This window comes from Diabrotica undecimpunctata, chromosome 1 (assembly GCF_040954645.1).
Source record: "Diabrotica undecimpunctata isolate CICGRU chromosome 1, icDiaUnde3, whole genome shotgun sequence".
Taxonomy (NCBI): Eukaryota; Metazoa; Arthropoda; class Insecta; order Coleoptera; family Chrysomelidae; genus Diabrotica; species Diabrotica undecimpunctata.
Window position 1 is genome coordinate 65,465,389 of NC_092803.1, and position 15,784 is coordinate 65,481,172.

General features: G+C 33.5%; 1 protein-coding gene across 7 annotated transcripts in view; it reads right to left on the bottom strand.

The window, feature by feature from the left end:
* The window catches only part of LOC140450210 (E3 ubiquitin-protein ligase RNF19A-like), a 246,140-nt gene that overhangs the window by 171,971 nt on the left and 58,385 nt on the right, over positions 1 to 15,784 (bottom strand). For 2 of the 7 annotated variants that reach the window (XM_072543745.1, XM_072543712.1), the window contains exon 1: positions 5,290 to 5,500. The exons of the other annotated variants lie outside the window; for them this stretch is intronic. The gene's annotated coding sequence lies outside the window, so the exon portion shown is untranslated. Of the gene's footprint in view, positions 1 to 5,289; positions 5,501 to 15,784 lie in introns of those variants that run through there. 7 annotated transcript variants of the gene reach the window in all.

The window sequence follows — 15,784 nt, forward strand, 5'->3', positions numbered from 1 at the left end:
CAAGAAAGTAAAGATGACTTTCAAGTAAATAAATTTTATAACGCCATTTATTTTTTAATTTGTTGCTAAATAAAGCCGAGAGACGATAAAATTGTTATGTGACCATTAATTACGACCCTGGCACAGCGTAGTTCGAACAGCTCTTTATCGGTAACTTTCTGGAATCTCGTGTTATAGCGCTGATTCGGTATCCGTGTCTTAGCTGGCTATTTCTAGAACACATGTTCGTGTTATATAAACTGCTGCGTGGTCCTTTGAATAGACAGGAATTAGGCAAGTGTTTTTATAGGCGATACCCATATTATTGCAGGCGATAATTATGTGTCTTTAGAATTTATGATATTTGCAATTTAGCGACTTTTTGTACTTTAGTGAGTTAAGAAGAAAATTAGTTAAACTACGTTTGCTTAATATTACCACTAATATTTTAAAGACGGCAAAGCCAAGACGGTGTATTTCGAGACAAGCTATATCAGGATAGTCGATAACTTTGGTGGTCTAAACCAGAGATGGAACGAATTCTTATCGCCCAATTTCCCAGTTTTTGTTCTCAACGATTATTTTCTGTTTTCAAGCCTGAAAAATGGATTGCTGATAACAGATTTTTATCTAATTTCGAGGTTGTTGTATAGGCTAGACGCACACACATCGAATTTGGACGACCGATAAAAGTTCGATCGAACTTTTGTCGATGATTCTTTGCACGCACACTACACGATATTTATTCGATGCCATTTGTTAATCTACAAAGGTTTTTTAGGTCGAGTACACAAAATCACAATGAACAAAATGGAATGACGCAGCTTGAACAGTGTCCAAAAAACATAACTGGTCCTCTGATCGGTCGACAAAAATCGATGTGTGTGTGCGCTTTCATTTGGTATCCTTCGCTTTGAAAGGGGGGCACCGATCAAGGCAGTGCAGTGGCAGTGATCGAACGTCATACGGCATCGATGTCGTGCCGTTTGGCGATCGATGTGAATGCACTGGCGAATGTTTCTTGGCGCCACCAAAGAAATTTGTTCGATCGAACTTTTATCGACCGTCCAAATTCGATATATGCGCGCCTAGCTAAGGGGACATCAATGAAGTAATAATCTGATATTTTATCCCTTTTTAGTTTAGTGAACCAAAAGTAGTCAAAAGTTATACCGTAAGCGACATAAGGCTTAAAATGATCATTTCCTTGATATCAGAATCGCGTTCAAAAAAACGAAGAGGTGACTTTGGAATTTTAAAGCTGAATCTGTACGTTATTTCAGTTTTTACTTAATTGCTGTTGTAGTTTTGTTACATCAATGTTTACTATATAATAATTACTTTCTTAATTGTGATAGAACATAATAATTATTCTAAAAGGTCCATTAATTCACTAAATAAAATGGGAGTTAATAATTAACTTTAACCAGTAATTTAATTAACATGAGCAAAACAATAACTTGCAATTAATAGTGTCATAATGCGCGGGAATTACCAGAATATGTTAAATACTTGAATCAAATTAATATAAATAACAACTCGAATATACATTATTGTTACATGTGGTGTTGGAAACGACATTTTTCTGTTTTAACGCAAGAATCGAACATTTTGCGCGTGAATTTGGCGTTTGTAGTTTGTGCATTTAATAAACTGGAGAAAATCCGGGTATGCAAAGGAAAATACATACTAAGATTATATTCAAAAATTAGAATGTATTGGAAAGTACACCTTAAAAATGCGTAATTTCATATACAGGATTGGTCACTCAAAAGAGCCCACCCTGATATTTGGTAATATTCACTGGATTTTATAAAAATACGGAAACAGGCAAATTTTATATTGCAAAGAGATCATCTTTTTTAACATACTTATTAAAATAAAAAATTTCATGAAACGGAATCAGTAGCCGATAAAAAAGGGAGCGTGAAACACTCCACAGAGTACTGAAACAATACAACTTTCATCCCTAGAAAAAACACTTTGTACAGAAAATAGAAGAAGGTGATCCAGACAGGCGACTACAGTTTCTGAAACATTCTATTTAATATTTGTTTTTTAGAAAAATGTTCTTTAGTGGAACTTGAAATCGGCACAATTGTCGTTATCAGGCTGATGAAAATTTTCGAAACACATACCCAGTAGCCATTGAAATTAAACATTTTATGGGGATCGTATTGTTGGGCAGTTGATCCCATTTTGACAGATATAATCGAAAATTATAACAGGTACCCAGATGATTTGTTTTTCCAACAAGACAGCGTACCTCGGCATTATAGCATAAACGCAAGGAGATACCTTACGTTTAATTAATCAATTTATTTATTCCATAAAAAATGTAGTACTTCAAGAGTTTTCACACAAAATTTAAAGTAAACAACGTGCGGTCGGTAGGTGCGCTCTTCAGACGCATTTTTCTCGAAACTTTTTCTGTGCGGTAGCCGCGATTTCTCGAGAACGAATCGACCAGATTGCTGAAACTTCTCACAGTTTAACTTTATAGTATTGTTTCGTGATTGAACGAAGGGATTTTCAATCGGTTGACTCGTTCTTGTTTTATACGAAAAACATGTTGAGATGAGAAAAACGATGAAAAAAATCGGAAAAGTGCTAAAAAATATGAAACAAAAATTATTCAAACTTATGTCAAAACTTTCAATTTCATTTGTTTTCCAATTCCTTCGATCAATCATATGAAACAATACTATAAAGATGAACTGTGCAAAGTTTCAGCAAAATCGGTCGATTCATTCTCGAGAAATCGTGCCTAACGCACGGAAAAACAAAGTTTCGAGAAAAAACTCTGGTAATATTGCTCGAATTTACTTCAAATTTGGTGTGAATACTCTTATAGCACTATACTTTCATTTTTTTTAAATACAATACCTATGTAACGCCTTAATGAATAGTTTCTTAGCCAATTAATTGGACGAAGAGGTTTTATTGAATGGCCAGCAAGATAACCCGATTTAACCCCCTGGACTTCTTCTTATGAGGTCATTTAACAAGCAAGAATTATCATACCATGTCTGCTTGATTGGAAGAACTTAGACGACGAATAGTGCAAGAATGTACTCTATAATTAGTCAAATGTATTAGTAACCCCGGAAATGCTTAACATATTCGTCATAATTTCAAATAGCGAGTTTATAATTGTATGGACGTTGGTGAGTACGGTATAGCTTCCTATTAATGTTGCAAATTTCATTTCAATGTAGTTTTTGACGTGACGGGAAATATTTCCCCAAATATACTAAATTTGTGGAAAAATCATGGATACCCGAATTCTACAGCAAAATATATGTCTAATGAATTTATCATGTGCTGCCACACATGATAAATTCCTTGTTCAAAATAAAGATTTGTGGTACATACTAGAAGGGAGGGAGTTGAAAAATGACAGATTTCTGTAGCATTAAAAAATTTCTCATTTGGAATAAAAATGGACCTGTTTTAGCGTTTTCACAAAATCCAATGAATGTTGCCAATTATCAAGGTGGTATCTTTTGAGTGGCCACACCTACCTACATACAAAAATGTATTGGTTGCTTCCAAGAATTTCAAAAGTGTTCTTAAATTACAAGTTATTAAATATACAAAAAGATACTGAGACATAAGAGATATATAAGAAAAAGCACCGAAAGTTAGTGCTGATTATTATCTACGGTACGTGAAAATCTGTTATATACAGCGAGCAGTATTTAAAAAATTTAGGCTACATATTGATCACACAATAGTCAAATGTATTAGACGACACGCACAAACAATTCAACTGCTATATTACACATAAATATACCTACTTAATGTACTTAGATTTGTGGAAGATACAGTAAACATTCAAGGTCTCTAAATTCTGCTTGATCGTATTCACCAAATAGGAGAGGAAATGTATTAAGCTTAAACAAAACCAAATTTTTAGTCTTTAGCCATAACACACATCCAGATGCAGACCTTCAATTAAATGGAGTTAAAGGTAAAAAAATACACAAAATTACATATTTAAGAACGATTAAGTGCTATGGACCGCAAAAAGTATCAAGCTTAAATCAAATTGAAGCATTAGAAATGTGGATTCATAGACGGATGTTGGACGTCAACAAAGATAGAGAATTCCTAAAGACTGTTAAACACCGGAAAATGTCTTATCTGGGCCATCTATTGGGGGTAAATCGATATAGAATACTAGAACTAATTCTTAAAGGAAAAATAGAAGGTAGGAGGGGTGTACGACGAAGACAGGTTTCTTGGCTAAAAAACATTCGTAAATGGACTTAAATACCAAATGCAGGATAATTATTCCATGTGGCAGAAGATCGAGACACGACGCCTTCGCAATTGCCAACGTCAGATAATTATGATGACACGTGAAGAAGAAGAATAACTATTTAATCTTTAAAATAGGGATTATAAATAAATAACCACAATAGTTAAGAATTTGGAAAATATTCGAAAACGTAAATAACATATACGGGATAATTAATAATGGTAGTATGTTACCATAAATAGATTAACATACATTACGTTAACTTCTATCATAAATTATCATAATTTATATAGCTCTAATAGAGTTACATTCTACAAATGTGAAACAAATACTCCAGAGGATAAAACGACACGTGTTGTATCTACATGCTAACTGTATGCTTTTCATGTTTATTTTGGATTGAAATAAATACCTAAATAATTCAACTTTGTTCTTCATTGGGATACACGTTTGGTTTATTTTTGTTAATGTAATTAATATGTAATTAATTTTGTTGCTATTATTTCAAAATAATATATAATTTCATATAAAAAGTGAAAATAATTACTAAAAACTATACCTTTATAAATATTTTTTAATAAAACTCTCTAAACAGTAACAGTGCTCATGATCATTCTGATACGAGCAGCAATAAAACACTCTTGTAGAAGGAATACATCGAAAATATTACGAACGATCACCAATAATTAAGTTTTGCAAAAATCTCACCAGGAACTCAGAATTCCATTTAGTATTATCAATTAAACATATTTTTAGTTTTTATGTTACTTTGACAGCTGTATGTTTATACAACATGCACTAAATATCAAGAAAATGTGTAAAGTCACACTAAAGTATGTATTCTTCTAAACTGTTAAAACAAGTTTCAGTTCTGGAACACTTTAACAATGAATACTAAATATATGTACATACGAAACTGCTGTACTCTGTTTTAATACAAGCTGCTGGTTGTGTTGTGAGCGAATATCAACTAATTCAGATGAAAATTAGTACTCTAGTAGAAACTGATTTTTTGATAAACTCAGCTAAAAATTTTTCAAACTTACTTTGTATAACTGTAACACGTTAAATTACTTCAAAAATTGACGTGTCACCAAACGAAACGCGCGCACAAGTGGCTTGTTACGTGCAAAATAGACCGCACATTGAGTTTTTTGCACTGCAAAACAATCAACGGAACGAACCAACAATTCACGTTAAGTGATGCAAAATGTAAACAACTACGTGTAGGTATCTCTACTCCACATGGTGGTTGGCTTGATAATAATGACTCGGACTCGATCGAGGATCGAGTACGAGTTTCCGAATAATCCATATACCACCACTACCTCGCGGCTACAATTAATAAACAATAATTATATGCTCATACCTTTATATAATAGTGGGAATTATAAATCTTTTTAAAAATAGATGCTATTTTAGTAAGCAGTAAGTAATTATTGTGGTTTTGGGACAGTAAAATTTATTATTGCTGTAAAAACAATTAATTGCAGAATTTAAAATAATTGTTTTTGGACATCATTGTCGATTAGTAATATAGGTTTTTCCGAATTTACTCTTTTCTTCACTAATTTGACTAGTTTATATCAAAATGTATTTAATATTCCCAATACTGAATGTGACAATGTGAATCCTGGACCCTAAAGGTTCCCCCAAACCTGTTGTGGAAAATCGCACCGCATGCGATTCGCATCAAATTATTTCAACTATGCTAAATTGACAACTTCAGACTCGCACGAATTTTACCGTTGTAAGAGCAATTTGTCTGCGTAAATATTCGTCTGAAATTTTAGTTCACCATCGACTGCTCTTTGTCCGGATTCTTAGTGCGGTAGTAATTTATTATAACGAAATGGAGAAATTGATTGAATTAGTTCGACAATATCCCATTATTTATGATCTTTCTCATGAAGATTACAAGAATATTCGAAAAAAGGATGTTTGGAGTAAAATAGGAGAAGAAATAGGCAAAAATTGTATGTCTATTGAATTTTATGACATAGATCTAGAAACGATCTAACTTCAGGTTCTGCTGGCTTTAAAAGTTCGATAAATCCATCATCACATTTTTTTGTTCGTAGGAAGATCGTAAGATGCTTGCAGTTTTCACAATTTGAATAGTAGTGTCAACTTTTGTTTCGATTGGTCTGTAGAATATACGCCATTTTTGTGCTAACATACCGAAAGCATTTTCTACAACTCTTCACGATCTACAGAGCCGTACATTATAATTTTCTGTTTTACTTTGGCTGTATGGGTAGGGCCTCAACAAATATGATTTTAGAGCAAATGCTTCCACTCCGATTATGACATGAGGAGAAGGTTCAGATTTTTTGGCTTAGACACATTCATTGAATTTGTTTCAAAACTTGTTCCCATGTTGGAAACTTCGAAAATTCCACCATCACTATTTTTACCAAAACCACCAATATCAACCATAATAAATTTATAATTTGCACAAACAATAGCCCATAATACTATTGAAAACTTTTTTAAATAACACCAGTGATTAGCTCCAGTTTAGTCTGGACATTTTATAGTAATATGCTTGCCATCGATGCTACCAATACAATTTGAAAATTGCCAAATATTTCTAAAGCCTTATTCAGATTTTTTCCATATTCCTGTAGTTGGTTCAATTAAATATCTTAATTGCAAATGTCTACATATTGCTTCACAAACTTCTACAACTAAGGCACTTACAGTCGAGAAACCAGCTTTAAAACTATGGCCAATTGTATAGAATGAATCTCCAGTTGTCAGATATCTAAAAACAATTTTTTTAGGGGACGACATAAAGAAGGAATGGAGAAATTTGCGAGATACTTACGCCAAGTATATCAGAACCAGCAAAACTAAAACTGGACAGGCGGCAAATTCTACAAAAAAATGGATATGGGCAGATCAGATGGAAGCATTCAAACCATTCTTAAGTTTTGCAAAAACTACAACTAACGTTAGCGATGTCCGAGTACCAGAATATACAGAATGTAGTCTTTTGAGAATGAAATTGGTAGAGCACAATCATTTAGTTCCCAAAAGACTCACTCAAACAATTTTGGAACATCGCATCGTAGATCGATATTATTCAGGTTCAACCCTCAGCAGTTACAACTAGATCAAGTGGTGATGCTACAGTTACTTCTGAGCGTAAAACTCCCATTACCACCAAAGCAAACAGAAAACGCCATTCTGAACCATCCACATCTTTGAAAGAAATGATAACTTATTTTGAAAGCAAAAAAGTCACTTTTGATGCAATCGATCAACTTTTTTTGGCTCACGCATGTGCGATAAAAACTTTCTCTCCTAGAAGACAAATAGAAACAGAAACGAAAATTGCGCAAGTCATCATGAAACAGGAGCTTCTTCAATTAGAGGAGTGTTCTACAAATCAATCTAGATCTTCAAGTGCAGATGCTTATTCAAACGTCTCTTCCGTTGAAACAGATTTCACCAAGATAAATGAAGAAAATGGTTTTATTAACTTTACCAACAAGGAAGATTATGTTAGCAACCAATCAGCGTCACTGCAGGATCCATTCTCTGCTTCAAACTACCTCCACGCATTTAACTCGTACAAGAAATAAATCCATTTTTTCCTAAATACAAGGACTGATGCTATGACTCAACGAATCAGTTTTAAGGAGAAACGAGTTTTATTATTATATATTGATTAAATTACATTTAATATTTAAAATAGTTTATTATTTTTCTTGTTCTCACCTCAATGTAACGATCAATCGCTCTTCAGGGGAAATCGCTTCTCGGTAATTTGTGTCTGATTTTCGTATATCATTTTCTATAAGATGTAAATGTTAGGTTAGGTTCTGATGTTCATGTATAGGTATGACGAAGAGCCACTGAGGGTCAAGTCCATGGAAAGAGTAGTAGAGAAAGAACAAAGACAGTGTGGTAGGAGACAGTTAGACAAGAGTAAGTATGACAATTTATGTCAAAATAAAACTGCATAGTTTAAGATGTTAGGACCAAATAGTAATAATCATCACTCTTTTTGTAGATTCCCTAAATACTGTAAGAGAAATGCGAAATTTGTATACATGTGCATAAAAACGATCACGGTTAGGATGAAATAACATAAAAACATATGGACAAGTGTAATTATAATAGAAGATCGGACCTCGCATTTGAGTAAACACAAGATGACAGAATGACGAAGGAATTCTGCAATATGCAAGCAAGAAAATTTTAAGCAATGTAATAGACATTGAATGATTTTATGCAAAACTAACTAAATTTCTTATTGTATCAACATATACCAAACAATAACACTGAACTATCATTAATATTATATTTAAAAATATAATATTAATGAACTACTAAAAAAAACTACAGCTATTTTGACCGTTAAATCGAGGTATTCATACAAATACATAAAAAATTAATTGTAATACAAAATAAAAAGTTCAAAACAAACATTAATCTTATATATTTAATGTGTTAAGTTTAACGGGTTCTTGATACTTAACATTTTGTGTTATTTTTAGAGGAATTTGCAGTTTGAAGTAGTCAACTTGGGAGTTGTTTATTTTAAATTTAATATATTCATATTGTATACATTCATATTTATAAAGTAGCTAGATTTTGAATGAGTATACCAGGAAAAACAAATAAAACAGCATTTATTTCTACGGTAACTAATTCCGGCTAATTAAGAGATTCTCAACAGAATTTAGAGATGTATCCGTTGAAATTGGTATTCGCTCAAGGCGCCGCAATTTTTACGATATACTAAGCGACCCTATGTAACCACAATGAAGCCGACTTTATAATATTAACTGCTTTTTTAGGCCATTTTAGTGATTGTGTTAATTGATTAAATGCATAGTAACCACGCGCTGATAAGTAAGGACTGTAACTAAACACACTTATAGTCCATTTCTATCATATTGATAGCACATTATGTATGCAAATCATTAAACTGTTGATACGGGTGACTCAATGAAAAATAGATATTTGTCAACAAGTTTACAGACGTATATAGGAAAACAATTTTAAATTGAGTATGACCACCAGGTATAAAGGTTGAAGCAGAATAGAATACAATAGTTTTGAGGGTTACTAATCCCTAAATAAAGTTGCCAGTGTCGGAGTGATGGAGATTCAGGTACTAATGAATTTGCAAGAAATGTAAGATGTTTATTTTATTGGTTATATATAAAATAATTTGTGGCCGTAACAGGGGCCGATTTGTAAAAAAATGAATATTATTTTAATCAAATTCCATTTCAGATTCACTGCTTTCTTCAGAATCCAAGGAATCTTCAACTCCAATGTTAATTATTACCGGTTCCAGCATTGCATCAGTCATATTATCCAAATTCCACATTTTATTTTCTTCCTTGTGAGCATGACTAACAGCATTTTTCCAATTTTCTGGACTCTGTTACTTTTGATAAGGAATGTTCTAATAATTGTTGTAAGTCTTCTAATTTAAAAGTTTTGTTATTGCGTCCGACTTCACCCTTTACTTGAGACCATATAGTTTCTATCGGATTTAATCACAGTGGTATGGGGGTAAACGTAAAATAATTACATCACGGTTTAATGCCATTTCATCAATTATATATTTTTATAAGCTGCTTTATGTTGCCTTACAATAGGTAATAATTCCTTTTTTGTCGAATTCTCCTTGTACTCAATTGCGTGTTATTAAGGGCGTTGATGTACAAGTGCATCGTGTACATTTAATATTATATTTTTCTCTCTTAGACTGAAGGCACCTTTAAAACTACACTTAATCGGGATAAAACCTGTTGTCGACGTCACTTTTAAATGCAAATAACAAAATATCGACACCAAAAACGTAGGTAGGTAAGACCTGAACAATGTACATCTACAAACTAAATGGAAGATGCAAACAATTTCTAATTTATATTATTGGCATAAGCTGTAATGTGGCATAAAAACTACTTAAACTATCATTAGTAAAGCCTTATCAGTAATTCCAGGTAATCGTTCAAAGAAGGTATTCTTTTTGTGTCAGGCCATAACTTGTATAGAAAACAATAATCACCTTTAAATTACTGTTTACATTAATTTATTTCGTGAAACATTGAATTCTCTCGTTAATCACCCGTGAATAATTAACAATAATCGTGTGGCATATATACCGACGTTTTTTACGCACAAAAAAGGTATAGTGAGATTAGTGGACACTTATTTTACAGAAGATTTTTTAAAAGATAATGAATTGTTGACGGCATCTTAAAATATGAATTTTTTTTATTTATTTCAAAACAAGTATAGGGTGACGCCTATGGTTTTTTGACCTGTTGAGGATTTGCATACATAATGTGCTATCAATATATTGGAAAAGGACTATAATACACCTAAATAGATATTGAACTGTATGCAAACATGGAGCCGGGCATTATCATGCAAAATAATGACTTCACTTGTGAGCTTTCCACGTCATTCCTGATCTTAACACGTAAGCGTTTTAAGGTATCTAAATATTGTTCCGTGTTAAACTAACTTTTTATAACTTTCATACGACTATGCGAGGGTAACAGAGAAGGAAACTCATAAATATGAGCAAGTGTTGACACTATCAAAATCGTCATACATCAGAAATCTCCAACTACTTGTCCAGAGAAATCTGATGCAGATAGACTGCTAAGTTTGGAGTGCGTCTACGAGAAGTACTCCCAACTAGTAACTTCCTAGTACTGCTTCCTACTTCCTAGTTAACTAGTAACAAAAAAGAGCCAACTTGCAACTTACTCCCCAATTGAAGTTACAAAACTGCTCTAATGGTGGTCAATATAACAGTGACCTCCAAGAAACACCAGCACAAAATAGTATTCGAAAATGAAATAGACCTTGTAAACGATTGAGTCAAGACCCATGTGCTCCCCGAAATGAAAGCTGTCAAGGCTGAACTCCCTAAATTTAAATGTGTGCTGGCATACGTCCCAGAGATCAAAACTAGGGATCTTAACGTGACAGCATCAAGCAGGTAGCACATTCCAAAGAATCCCGAGGAAGGTTTGAATAGGCTGCACTTAAACACTGCTACTTCATCGTACTATTTTTATGGAATTGGTGTTGCTGAACACTGCGAGCGAAATACACTAAGGTGATAGGACGCAAAGGCAAATGCTCCTCAGGGTACCTAGCGCCTACAGGACGGCCTCAAATGAGGCTCTGTATGTCATTGGAGCGGTGATACCGATTGTCTTGTGCAAAGAGCGAGCGAAAATGTATGCAAGGGGGATGCATGGAAATATAGATGAGGAAGAGAGAGAGAACGATAGAGAGGTGGCAGAGGGAATGGACGAATGATAGCGGAAACGCAAGGTAGACGAAGGAGCTTATTCCAGATCTAAGGCCGTTGTGGGAATGTACGTTCAGGAAACTGGAAGAAACTTTTAGCCGGAACACGGTTAATCCGAAACTAGACTGGGATCTTCTGAGTGTCATACTCGTCCGGAAGATGCCAGGGTGTCTTCGTGACATTAGATATTCCGTGACATTAGATGTCTAAAAAGATTTTACCCAACGCTGCCTGTCAAAATTCAATGGATAACTTCTTAGGCTATTACTGTAATCTGGCAATACGGCAATTAAAAACTTGTAAAAACTATTACCTTGTTAAAAATTTTAGTATAATTTAAAGATATTTCATCACTTACGAGGAGCTCTAATGAGATTTTGACATGATAATGTTGATTTTTCAATAATGTTCATTAAACCAAATATTGACACACTGTATAAATTTAAGTACAGCCGACGAAAAATCTCATTTCCTCCCTAACGCCATCGACGGACTCATAATATTGTTGAAACTCATTCCAAATCAAACAGTGCAGCGCATATAACCAAGCTATAACGATAAAAAGAATCGATGACTCATGAAATTCCCTTGTTCGATGGAAAAATTAAATTAGCAGCGATTTGGCAAACATTTCGGTAATTTCGACGTAGTCACGATGACGTGACGCGACAACGCAGAATTAATTCTTTTATTTATTTAACACCTGTTTGATTTTTTTACTACTGATCCGTTCGTGTTTGAATATAAGGTTTTTGGCATATATTATGTAGCTGACGGCGCGAAATTCATCCAGTTAGCTTAATCTCTCATATACATACCCATGTTTTTTGTTTATCTTCGATATATATCATCATTACGTACGGGTATACACGGAGTCGGAACCGGAGAAAAGCGGGTTAATCTTCTTAACTAAAAAGCAATATAAAAAATTGCGTAAACAGAAAAAGTATTCTTAAACTTATAGAATGCCTATGATCGAAAAAAAAAACCTTTTTTTTTAACTCGTTCTAATTCTTAAATATTCAGGCATTCAAAAGGTGTTAATAAAGTAGGGAATGTTAGAATGTTATCTAACATTCATATAACATGTATTAACATGGAATGAATCTATTAAGATTCATTCCATGTTAATACAGAAAACTTACGGTAAGAAAATTCTTTATCTCCAACGAAATTATATATTCAGAAAGTATTTACCAACAATAAAAGAAATACATATGAATCGGAATACATATTGGGAACCAGCTTATAACAAATCTGTTATTCGAAGACGATCAAGTAAGCATGGCATACTATAAGGACGATTTAATTATGTGATTAGTAAACTAGTGGAAGTATCTCTGAAACGGGTGCTTACCAACTTACACACATGTCCAAAAGTTTGGAATATGTACAAATAATATATCTACGCCTATGGTGGTTTTAAAACTGTTGTTGATATTCATTCTAGAGGGTTATTAAATGAAAATGATAAAAAATTTGAATCGTTTTTGTATGATTTTGGTCACATTCAACTGATTAGCGTATTTACACATTATTTCAGTCTTTGTTTAAATTTGAATTGAGCCGTTTAAAAATGCCTAAAAACGTGATATCTCATTTTGACAGATCCAGAGTAATTGCTTTGTTACAACAGGACTTTAGTCAAAGTTATATCGCGAATATTGCTAATGTTACTCAGAGTGCTGTATCGAAAATTAAAAAAAAAATCCAAGATACAAATGACGTCAAGGATCGTCCCCAAGTGGTAGAAATCGATGTACAACAGCAGCACAAGACCGGCAAATAACATTTATAGCTCGTAGAAATCGTTCGGAATCTACAAGTGGTATATCCAGAGAAATTTCTAGGCTTCAAGGACTGAATATTTCACGGCAAACAATAACACGCAGACTAAATGCGGTAAATTTGTATCGTAGAAGACCGCTACGTGTTCCTAAACTAACCTACCAACACAAAATAGTAAGATTGCAATGGGCTAGAGAAATGGTGCGTCATGATCCTAACTGGAATAACGTGATGTTCTCTGATGAGTCAAAAATTGCCTTGGTATCTGATTCGCGAAGAACACTTGGTTTAGAGGGCCCCAGGACGACAAGCCCCACTAGAAACAGCTAAACTGCGTGTCCCATTTGGAGGTGGCAGTATTATGGTTTGGGGTGGTATTATGAGTGGTACACGGACGTCACTGCTGGTTCTGGAGAGAAGAGTCACTGGTGCTGTATACATCAAGGAAGTTTTAAATCCTGTCGTACGTCTATTCCGAGGGGCAGTAGGTGATAAATTTGTGTTTATGCATGACAACGCACCTCCTCATCGAACATCAGCAGTACAAAATTTTCTTGAAGAAAAAGGAATATCTACATTACAGTAGCCCTCGAATTCCCCCGACATTAACATTATTGAACATGCTTGGGACATTCTCAAAACACGCATCAAGAAGCGAAACAATCCCCCTATTACACTTCGAGAACTTAAAGATGCTGCTCGTGAAGAGTGAGATAGAATTCCGCAAGCCCAGCTCGACCAGTTAATCGGCAGCATTCCAAATCGCCTACAGGCTTGCATACAGGCCAATGGAGGAAATACTTATTATTAGTTTTATTAAAAATTATTTTTTTCTATACCAATTTATTTTTAAATGTAAGTTCTACATTGTAAGTTTTTCACTCCAAGAAAATAAATATTTTTTCGCATATCGCTTATCTGGTTTTGAGATTTATTTAGTATTGTTGAGAATTGAAACAAAATGATGTTTAACTATTCAGAAGATTTTATATATAAAAATCAATAAAAAGATGAAATATTCCAATATTCCAAACTTTTGGACATATGTGTATATTAGAAGTATAAAATATTGTAAATGATTCAATTATCTAGTTACAGTAATAGCAAAAAAACATTGAAAAGGGATGTATCTACAACAATCACAATCTACAATACTATACTATGTATATACTACAATAATATAATCTATAAGGTCGGAAAATAATACAAGTTAACATATGACTTGACATATCGACGTATGAAAAATGAGAAAAAATGGGAGGATCAGATCCTTTTGCTTTTATCTTATCTCCATTTATTTATGTCCCTAGTTTTTCCCTGCTGCGTTTTGTAGGCCTTCTTCTAATTCTTGCAGCCATTTTGATTATGATCTTCCCCTTTTATTTCTTCCTCCTGGATTCCTTCCAGGGATCCTTCCTTCCTTCCTTCCTGGATATTTAGTTCCCTTTTCATAAAATTTTCTATTTTTCCTTTTAGTAATCTCGAATCTTCCATATCTATTGCCATTTACTATACTATCACATTATTTTCTTTTCAATCTTTGCTCATGATTGTTGGCATAATTCCTTATTATCTCTTCAACCGTCTCCATCTTTAAGTACCCGTGAACGTAGCTGTTTTTAACGTACCAAAGACCACTCGACGCCGCTCCTTAATACTTTTTCCTGAAAGCGTTGTATCTTTAAAATACTGATCTTGCTGGCACAACCCCAGAGCTGAGCACCCTATGACCATACAGGTCTGAGTATTTGTCTATAGATCAAAAGTTTATTTTCTATGAAGAACTTTGAGTGTTAGTATTTGGTCTATTTAAGTTTCATCTTTGTGGCATTTGCCCGGGGTTCTTGGTACTCTTTTACTTTGAGAAAATATTTGTTCCATTTCTTTTGATCTATTTCTTTTCCGATATCTAATTTCCGAAAATGCCGTTGTGGTACGAATAAGTAATTCAAATCAATGAAGAACAATGTCAAAATAGAAATATTTTGTTCCAGGGAATAGCAGACAGAGAGACAGAAGTCTTTGTGATGAGGAGAGGGAATCAGAGATGCAACGGACTATCGGACCATTAATAAATATGAGAAAATGCATATTTCGCATCTACTGCGTTTTATTATTATTTAAAGTTTTTCTAAAACAATATTTCAAAATGTCACAGAACAATCACATTTTAAATGCCCCATTCAATTTTGTCATAATTATATAAATATGTGTTGTTTAAGGCACATTTCACAATTATTTTATTATCCTAATTGCTTATTAATATTTTAAATAAATTACTCCAAAATATGTAATCCATATGCTCGATATATTGATAGTCTTACAATACTGGGTAATTTTTTTAATAAGATCGTTAAAAAATAGTTAATAGACCGTGACTTATCAGGTATCATTATTGTTATCGTTATGTACAGGAAAAATCATAAACAATTGCGCATTGACTAGGTATATAT